This window comes from Lactuca virosa, chromosome 2 (genome assembly GCF_052849685.1).
Source record: "Lactuca virosa cultivar CGN04683 chromosome 2, Lactuca_virosa_CGN04683_v6, whole genome shotgun sequence".
Taxonomy (NCBI): Eukaryota; Viridiplantae; Streptophyta; class Magnoliopsida; order Asterales; family Asteraceae; genus Lactuca; species Lactuca virosa.
The window spans coordinates 302,376,842-302,386,623 of NC_136427.1; the positions used below are offsets into that span (position 1 = coordinate 302,376,842).

The 9,782-nt window shown below is 43.0% G+C and overlaps 1 pseudogene; it reads right to left on the minus strand.

Moving 5' to 3' along the window:
• Window positions 1-572: 572 nt before the first annotated feature.
• On the minus strand, window positions 573-8,567 carry LOC145158720 (GTP cyclohydrolase 1-like; annotated as a pseudogene).
• Between the last annotated feature and the right edge of the window lie 1,215 nt (window positions 8,568-9,782).

Here is a 9,782-nt window from a genome sequence, read left to right on the forward strand (position 1 = left end):
GTTTCCTACACCTATTGTGTGCCCGCAAGCATAATTCTGCACCAATAGATGAATAAAATCAATGGTCATGATCTGAGGGTCTACGATATTAAAATAGGATAACATGTACCATATAATCACTCAAATTTAATTAAAAGGGTATTTTAGACAATTAATTATATTTAAAAAATGAAATTTTCGAAATTAAAGGGATAATTCTGATTTTTTTTAAATTAATTAAATTTCAATTCTAATTTAATTTGTAATCATAACCGACTATAACTTATTTTATTCTGTCATAATGAGATTCTATTAGAATGAAATTTTGTTATAATGACATTCTGTTAGAATAACAGTTTATGAAAACTTTTAAGAATACATAAATAAGAAGAAAACATGAATAAGTACATTATGAAACAATATACAAAATCGATTCTTGAACAAATAATATATCAAATAATTATATTCTATGATTGTGATACAAAAAGAACATTCTTGAATAATAACAACATTATGAAAGAATAGCAAGTGTAATTCTTAAAAAAACAACAACATTCTTAAACTGTGAGTATGATCAATCTTCGATTCATTCTTCACGTCATTCCTATAAGGTCTTCAAGCAATTCCTATCACAAATGCAACAAAAACATCAAAATCCAACAAAAAACACTAATTCATTTTGAAAGAATAATGTTGCTAAGATTCATTTTATACATTTTGGCGGAATACATTCTACTATAAGACACTCTTGTTCTCCATATTTTCTTTCTTTTCCACATGAATGACAAACTCTTCAAAGCCTAAAAAGAAAAAAAAAACATTAAAATCTAACAAAAACACTAATCTATTCTAAAATAATATTATTGATAAGATTTGATTTATAAATTTTGGCAGAATACATAAACCACATTCTGCTAGAATACAAACATTCTAAAAGAATGGATTTATATAAATAAATTCTGACAGAATACACACAATTCCATTCACACCTCATACTCAACTTTCACATCATAATAGACTAATTTCTTCTAAATTCTGACAGAATACACACAATTCCATTCACACCTCAAGAAGGATTTGTAGAGTGAAACAGAAAAATTATCCACATATGTTCACATTCCTCCTTAAACCTGATGCAACTTATAGTATCCTGATAGATTGCAAGGAGAAGATTCTGGAAGCATGTATACACACCAGACTATCATTTTTGGAATGTTGGCTCTTTTTTTCTATTGAACATTAAACATTATGAGCTACTTTTTTTCCAACCTACTACCAATTGGGAGGGAAAGGAACATATTGATAATCCACGTGTTTAGCAAAATAAAGACCTTTAAGATTTGTGCTTCTACACTATCTATCTATCTCTTAGTTCACAAGAAAATCCATGAATGAGTAAATGTAGACATATACTTCTGTTTCACCTTATTAGACACCCCTGTGAATGCAAAAAATAAAATATACTAATAGAAGTTTACATAGAAGTGTGAAGTTTAACAACAAAAATTGCAGCAATCTAGAGTAAATTTACCTTATCGGTTACAAAGAATATCTAGGAATGCTCTGCAAAAACTTACTTCTTGCTGCTGGATCATTTGAGAACCCATTTTGAGTGATCAGAGTCGAGAAACCCAGGGGAAAGTTTGGGAAAGTGGATATGTGAACAATGAAGAATGACAGCAGCACCAGTTGGCTTGATCCAATGTTGTAGAGCTAAACATATTTCATCTGTTAAACGTTGTGGATCTTGGAGTCTTTTTGCAAAGATGTTGGCGACCCTTGAGAGTTTGCTAAGGCCCACAACAAGTTAACCAGATGGAATAGAGCCTACGTGGCATTTGACCTGGAATGGGATTAAACAAGATTCACAATATGAAAAGAGACCAAGATCTCTAACAAGAACAAGACCACCAGCTCCTCCAGCTTGTCCAACTCCATTTTCGACTCTTACTTCAGGAAATAATGCACCTTAGATTACGTCTTTCACCTTCTGATTGTAGCCTGGAGAAATTCAAAATTATTAGAAAGATTTTCTAGATTCGTTGAGAGTTTGAAGTCACTACTTTCAAACCAAATGCCAAATTTCTATGTAATTCTAGCAAACTGTCAAACTAAAATATGATTGAAATGAAACACGGAATGAAGATAAGAGTGGTGATATAATGATAATGAGCGAACCTCTGGTCCCTTCGTGAAGAGCTTTGGCAACACGAAGAGGGGTTTTCCTAATCCCTTCTCTATTGATGTCTTCACCCAAGCCCTCTAGCAAAACTTTGACAACATCTTCAATGGCATGAATTGGAAAAGATAGCGAAAGTAAGTTGTTATAATCAACATTAAACAAGTAAATGAAAGACGACTGTTTTTTAATGATATTTTTTTCTTTTTATAGAAAACCTATCAACATATTTTGCAACGCACTCAAAGGGATATTGTGATTAATCATGAAATATCATCTTTGTAATGCTACCATCACCATGGAATCTCTGAACTCTATTAATTTGACTCTTTACATTAGGATTTCTAAACTTTTACGCCTTAATAGTTCCAATGTAACACCGTAATTTTTCAAACAAATTTTCCATTTTAAGATCACATAATTCTCATTAACACATTTCACAAAACCCCAAAGTGTCAATTACCAAAAACACAAATCCATAATTGTTTGAATAAAAATCCAGGATCCTCAAAAACATAACTCCATATCGTGTGTACAATCAAGCCGACACCTTCCTGCGATCCTGAGAAATACCTGAAACACATATCACATAACACGGTAAGCACGAAGCTTAGTGAGTTCCCCAAAATACCACACACATCTCGTTAGACTCTCATGGCTATATCTCGATAAAGACCCTCCGGTCAATGTGTCTCAGTGGAGACCCTCCAGTCCCACAACTCAGGTTGGACCCTCCGGTCCTAACTCAATGAAGCTCAGAATAATACACAACATAAATCACAAAGACATAATGCAGGATATCACAATACTCAGTAATAGCATACAAGACTTTCTGGTCACACAAAGTTACCACTCATGGTAAGTATAGTGAGAAGACTTACCTCGTAAGTAAGCAAGTAAACCTCGTACCCCTCGAACGGTCTAATCCCCGCCTACATGTCATAATCATCTATAATTAACACTTATAACCACAACTCAAAATAAATTAAGCTAACCCCTCTCTCTAACTCCTGGAATGGGTAAAAGACCAGTTTACCCCTCCATGGTCTCCATAATCCAAGTCTTGACCAACCCTAAATGTCAACAAAAGTCAACACTCGAGTCAACAGTCCCTGTTGACCCAACTCGTCGAGTGCATCTATGTGACTCGTCGAGTTCCCTCGTTTCCTCAGAAGTGTCGTGAAAATCCAACTTAACTCGTCGAGTTGTCTCATCAACTCGCCGAGTTGCATGTGTCCAGACTCGTCGGGGAAAACCCTAACCGACTCGTCGAGTCCCTTCAGCCCCTTTTCTCATTCAGACGATTTTGGGCAGAAATGGTGTCTCATACTCTGGATCTAGCCTTCCAATGCTCACTTATCACGTAAAGCTGCAAGCTTTACGTTCATGCATGGCATCTATGGCTCAAAATGCCAAAATAAGCTCCATAAGAGGTCTCATGCATGGAAACTTGTCCAAAGCTTGATAAAGCTTGGATCTTTGGGTTCATGGGACCTCAATATGTCCAGATATGGAGCCTCAACTCCATGACAAGTTCATAACACTCTAGAACTCAAAGAAGGATGGGAAAAGGCCCTAAACTCCCTAAAAACAAGATCTAACTAAACAATGAGCAAGATAGCGACTTTTACCTTCAAACATAAGCTAAGAATGAGTGAACACCGGATCCTGAAGCTCCTTCTCGTCCAAAGTCTCTTGCTCTCCAACTCTCCTCAAAGAATGCACTAAAACCCACAATATTAGCCTCTATTTCCCTCACACAAGGTTACAGCTCGATTAGGGTTTCTCACAGTGTAGTAGGGTGACAAGGGTGGCGTAAATGATGGCTTAAGGTCCTTTAAATAGGACACAAACCTGGAAATTTAGGGTTTCCTCACACAGCTCCTACTCGTCGAGTCGGGGTCCTCTGACTCGTCGAGTAGACTCTAAAGTCACTCGGCCAATTTACTCCTCTACTTGGCGAGTTGAGGTATCCAACTCGTCGAGTTGCTCTGCCAAAATGAATGAAATTAATTAAATAATATACCTGGGACTCGGGATGTTACAATTATCCCCCACTAGAATCAGACTTCACCCTCGAAGTCGTTTTCCGAGAATAACTCTTGGTACTGCTCTCGCATCTCGGACTTCGGCTCCCAAGTCCACTCGGATCCCTTCCGATGTTGCCACTAAACTTGAACCAAAGGTACCTATTTATTCCTCAAGACCTTTACCTTCCTATCCAAGATCGCTATCGGCCTTTCAATGTAGTTCAGGCGCGCATCCACCTGAATGTCCTCTAAAGGGACCACTGCCGTCTCATCGGTTACACAATTCCTCAGCTGGGACATATGGAAGGTGTTATGAATCTGACTCAACTCTACAGGTAGCTCCAACCGATAAGCTACCTTACCCACTCGGGCGATCACCCTGAAAGGACAAATGTATCTAGAGCCCAGCTTGCCTCGCTTCCTAAATCGAATCCCCCTTACCATAGGGACACCTTCAGGAGGACAAAGTCTCCGACCTGGAACTCTAACTCAGATCGTCGCCGGTCTGCGTAACTTTTCTGACGACTCTGGGCCGTCAGTAACCTCTGTCTGACCTGTTGAATCTGCTCAGTCGTCTTGAGCACTATCTCAGTGCTCCCCATCACTCTTTGCCCTACCTCTCCCCAACAAATAGGAGTTCGATATCTCCTCCCGTACAAAAGCTCGAAGGGAGGCATATCGATACTGGAGTGATGGTTGTTGTTATATTAAAAGTCAGCCAAGGGCAAATAAGTGTCCCAACTTCCACCGAAGTCCATAACACATGCACGTAGCATGTCCTTAAGCGTCTGAATCAGCCGCTCACTCTGCCCGTTTGTCTATGGATGATAGGTTGTAGTGAAGTGCAGTCGGGTACCAACTCCTCATGAAATTTCTTCCAGAACCTGGAAGTAAATCGTACATCCTGATCTGACACTATAGATGTTGGCACCCCGTGCCGTGCCACCACCTCTCGAACGTAGATCTCGGCAAATTTCTCAGCTGAAGAGCTCTCACTAATCGCTAGAAAGTGAGCACTCTTCGTCAACCGGTCTACACTCACCCATATCGCATCAATGCCTCGTGCAGTCCTCGGTAACTTGGTGATAAAATCCATAGAAATCTGATCCCACTTTCACTGGGGAACCTCTAAGGCCTGTAACTTTCCATGAGGACGCTGGTGCTCCGCCTTGACGTGACAACAGGTCAAGCACCTCTCAACTACCCAAACCACATCTCTCTTCATATAGGGCCACCAATAATCCTTTTTCATGTCCAAATACATCTTGGTGGCCCCCGGATGGCTCGAGAATCTCGACCAATGGGCTTCCTCCATCAAAATACGTCAAGCTCCACCTGTATATGGTACCCATATCCGCCCACGGAAAGTCAGAAGCCCTCGACCATCAGTCTCAAACTCAGAATGGTATCTAAGACCGGGGTCATCACCGTCATCCTCATGCACACGTCTCGGATCGAAGCACTCACTGCTCTGCGACTTAGGGCCTCGGCTACCACATTAGCCTTGCTAGGGTGATACAGAATCTCGCAGTCGTAGTCTTTCACCACATCCAACCCCCTTCTCTGTCTCATGTTCAGGTTGGAATGATCCATGAGGTACTTCAGGCTCTTATGGTCTGTATATATGGTACACCAAACACCATAAAGATAGTGGCGCCAAATCTTGAGGGCGACCACCACCGCCCCCAACTCCAAATTGTGGGTGGGATACCTCGTCTCGTGAGGCTTCAACTACCTCGATGCATATGCTATCACGTGCCCCATTTGCATCAACACGGCACCCATTCATGATATCGATGCATCACAATAAACTACAAAGTCCTCCACTCCCTCGGGAAGGGCTAACATTGGAGCTTCGCACAATCTCTGGCGAAGAGTCTCGAATGAGGCCTGCTGCTCGGGCCCCCAAGCAAAAGTAATACCCTTCCTGGTCAATATGGTAAGAGGAACGACAATCTTAGAGAAATTCCTGATAAATCTCCTGTAGTAGCCTGCCAGGCCAAGAAAACTCCTGATCTCGGATGGGGATCTCGGCACCTCCCATCGCATGACTGCCTCAATCTTGGTCGGGTCGACCAAAATCTCATTCTGGTTAACGAGGTGTCCTAAGAACTGTACCTCTCGTAACCAGAAATCACACTTGGAGAATTTGACATAAAGCCTCTCCATCCTCAACACCCCAAGAATCTCCCGCAGATGCTCCTCGTGCTGCTCTCTGGACCTCGAGTATACCAAGATGTCGTCGATGAACACGATCTCCGACCTGTCCAACATGGGTCTACACACCCGGTTCATGAGATCCATGAACGCTTCCGGCACGTTGGTGAGCCCGAAAGGCATCACCACAAACTCGTAGTGCCCATAACGAGTCCTAAAGGTTGTCTTCTGAATATCCTCCTTGCAAACTCTAATCTGATGATACCCAGATCTCAAATCAATCTTGGAAAACCAACACGCCCCCTGCAACTGATCGAATAAATCATCGATCCTCGGTAGTAGATTACGGTTCTTGACCGTCAACTTGTTCAACTCCCGGTAATCGATACACATCCGGTGTGAACCATCCTTTTTCTTCACAAAAAGGATTGGTGCTCCCCACGGTGAGCTACTCGGTCTGATAAAACCCTTCCCCAACAGTTCCTGGAGCTGCGAAGATAATTCCTGCATCCCAGGCAACGCCAGGCGATAAGGTTCCCTGGCAATAGGCGCCGCACCCGGAACTAAATCAATCCGGAACTCCACCTGCCTCTCGGGAGGCACACCTGACAATTCCTCGGGGAAAACGTCTGGGAACTCGCATACTATCGGAACCTCGGAGGTAGAACTCGGCCTCTCAGTGGAAACTCTCGTATCCGTCACATAAGCTAAATATCCCACACATCCCTGCTGTAAACTCTGTCTCGCCCTAGCAGCTGAGCAAAAAGCTGATCCAGATCTGGTCCCCTCGCCATACACAGTAAGCACTTCCCCACTAGAGTCTCATATGGTCACCAACTGACGCTCGCAGTCAATCACAACTCCAAACCGGCTCAACCAATCCATGCCCACTATGACACAAATGTCACCCATCGCTATCGGCACCAAATCTATAGGAAACTCAACACCGAAAATATCTAACACACATCCCCGAAACACATCAGTGGCAAAAACCGCATGCTTGTCGGCAATAGAAACTCTCAAAGGTCGACTGAACGCCTCATGTCTAACACTAATGTGTCGACTAAAGGATAAGGACACGAAGGATTGACTCGCACCCGAGTCAAATAACACCAAAGAAAGCACAGAACTCACAGGAAAAGTACCTATATACAACACAATATAAGCATAAACAAATCTCAAGATAACAGGAATAAGGAAATACATACCGGCCACGACATCAGGTGCTGTGCGGACCTCCTCCGCTATCAGCTGGCATGCTCTCCCACGAGCTCTCGGGGTCTCAGCCTTCGCCGGCCGGCTATCATTAGTACGCAAGGCAGAGGGAACAGAAGCCTGAACTGATCTTTGAGTAAGCTGAGGACACTCGGCCTTTCGGTGGCCCGTCTGGTTGCAATGAAAACAGACAGAGAATCCCATGGGGCAGTCCTTCTCCATATGCCCCTCCTAACCACATTTGTAGCAAATCCCCGCTCGACAAGACCCCTCGTGACTCTTGCCGTACTTGCCACAAGTGCGGCCCTTCTGGCCTCTCGCTCTCGCATCCGGTCTCTCCCCTGAGACTCTCCCTCCTCCCTAGCCTGTAACTCTAGCTCAATCTCCCTCCGCCTGGTATTGGTCTGAGGCTCATCCAATGTTTGGTATGACGAGTTCACCACGAACTCCCGTATATCCCTCCTCAGCATGCTCAGATATCGGCTCACACGTGTCTGCTCATTAGACATGTGCTCAGGGCAAAACAGCTCCCTCTCATGGAACGTCCTCGTGATCTCGGTCACAGTTTCTGTCTTCTGCTTGAGATACAGAAACTCATGGGCTAACCGTTCCCTCTCCACCTGGGGAACATACTCATCTCGAAACAACCGTGTAAACCTTTCCCATGTCACTGCAGGTGTAAAGCTGGCAGTCACGAACTTCCACCAGTCCTTCGCTCCCAAGCGAAGCTGGTTCAGTGCGAACCGAACCCTCATGTGCTCTGGGCATGAACACGTGTAGAAACACCCCTTAATGTCGGAGATCTATCTTATAGTAGCAATCGGATCCTGAGTCCCATCAAACTCTGGTGGCTACGTGTTGCTGAACTTCCGCAGCAACGACGAGTCACCTCCCTGTGGTCTAGCAGCAACTACGGCTGCGGTGGCTGCAGCAGGAGCAACCTCAGTAACAACAACATATCGCTCATCGAGTGTCTCAATCAACGTGGTCTTAATAGACCCGAACATCTCTGGAATGACCTCTCTGATAGCTTCGCCCACCTCATCATGAATGATCCTGCGGATCTCCTCGTCACTGGCATCACTGCTCCCGGGGTTGTGGCGTGTACCCACCATAATGTCTCTGAAACACAACACGAAAAATCGTCAGAGACTCGCTCGAGCATACTCAAACTCGATTTCCCGTCCCTACATGCTCCTTAGTATCCTAATAATTCTTACTTGGGTCGCATACAGATCTGGTGCTTTCAGTAGGACGGGCCCAATACTACCTTCCACTCCAACCTGTAGTCACCCTAAGTCCTCCTCCTAGGATCCAAATTCACAAGTACTCTACCTCTCACGAAAAACAAACTACCCTCTCAATATGCTCCTCCTATGCTCATCTAGGTATATCTCCTAGATTATCCCTTGTCTCAAACCCTTTCTAAGATATTCCTGCTAGATACTCCTACTCAACATATACTCAAGGAAAATAACAGATAGCAACATCTCCTAGGCTAAGGCATCACAAATCAGGCAACTCTAGCCCTAAAATAATAAATACCCAGCCTATCCTCTAGCATGTATCCGTAACATCTCATAAATATCTCATAATATAAACAAATAAGGGTATTTGGGGAAATCACCGTTCGGGCTCTGGCTGATTGTACACACTGCTCCATCTCCTTTTCCTCTTAAAAACTCTTACTCGTTTTCGAAAAATCATTTCTCCTTGAAATTTTTTCTCAAATCCTCAGTTTGAGTTCGGACATACCCGAAGGTACATCCGAATCCCTTAAACCAAGGCTCTGATACCAACTTGTAACATCGTAAATTTTCAAACAAAATTTCCATTTTAAAATCACATAATTCTCATTAACACATTTCATAAAACCCCAAAGTGTCAATTACCAAAAACACAAATCCATAATTGTTTGAATAAAAATCCAGGATCCTCAAAAACATAACTCCATCTCGTGTGTTCAATCAAGTCGGCGCCTTCCCGCGATCCTGAGAAATACCTGAAACACATATCACATAACACGGTAAGCACGAAGCTTAGTGAGTTCCCTAAAATACCACACACATCTCATTAGCCTCTCATGGCTATATCTCGATAAAGTCCCTCCGGTCAATGTGTCTCAGTGGAGACCCTCCAGTCCCACAACTCGGGTTGGACCCTCCGGTCAAAACTCAATGAAGCTCAGAATAATACACATCATAAATCACAAAGACATAATG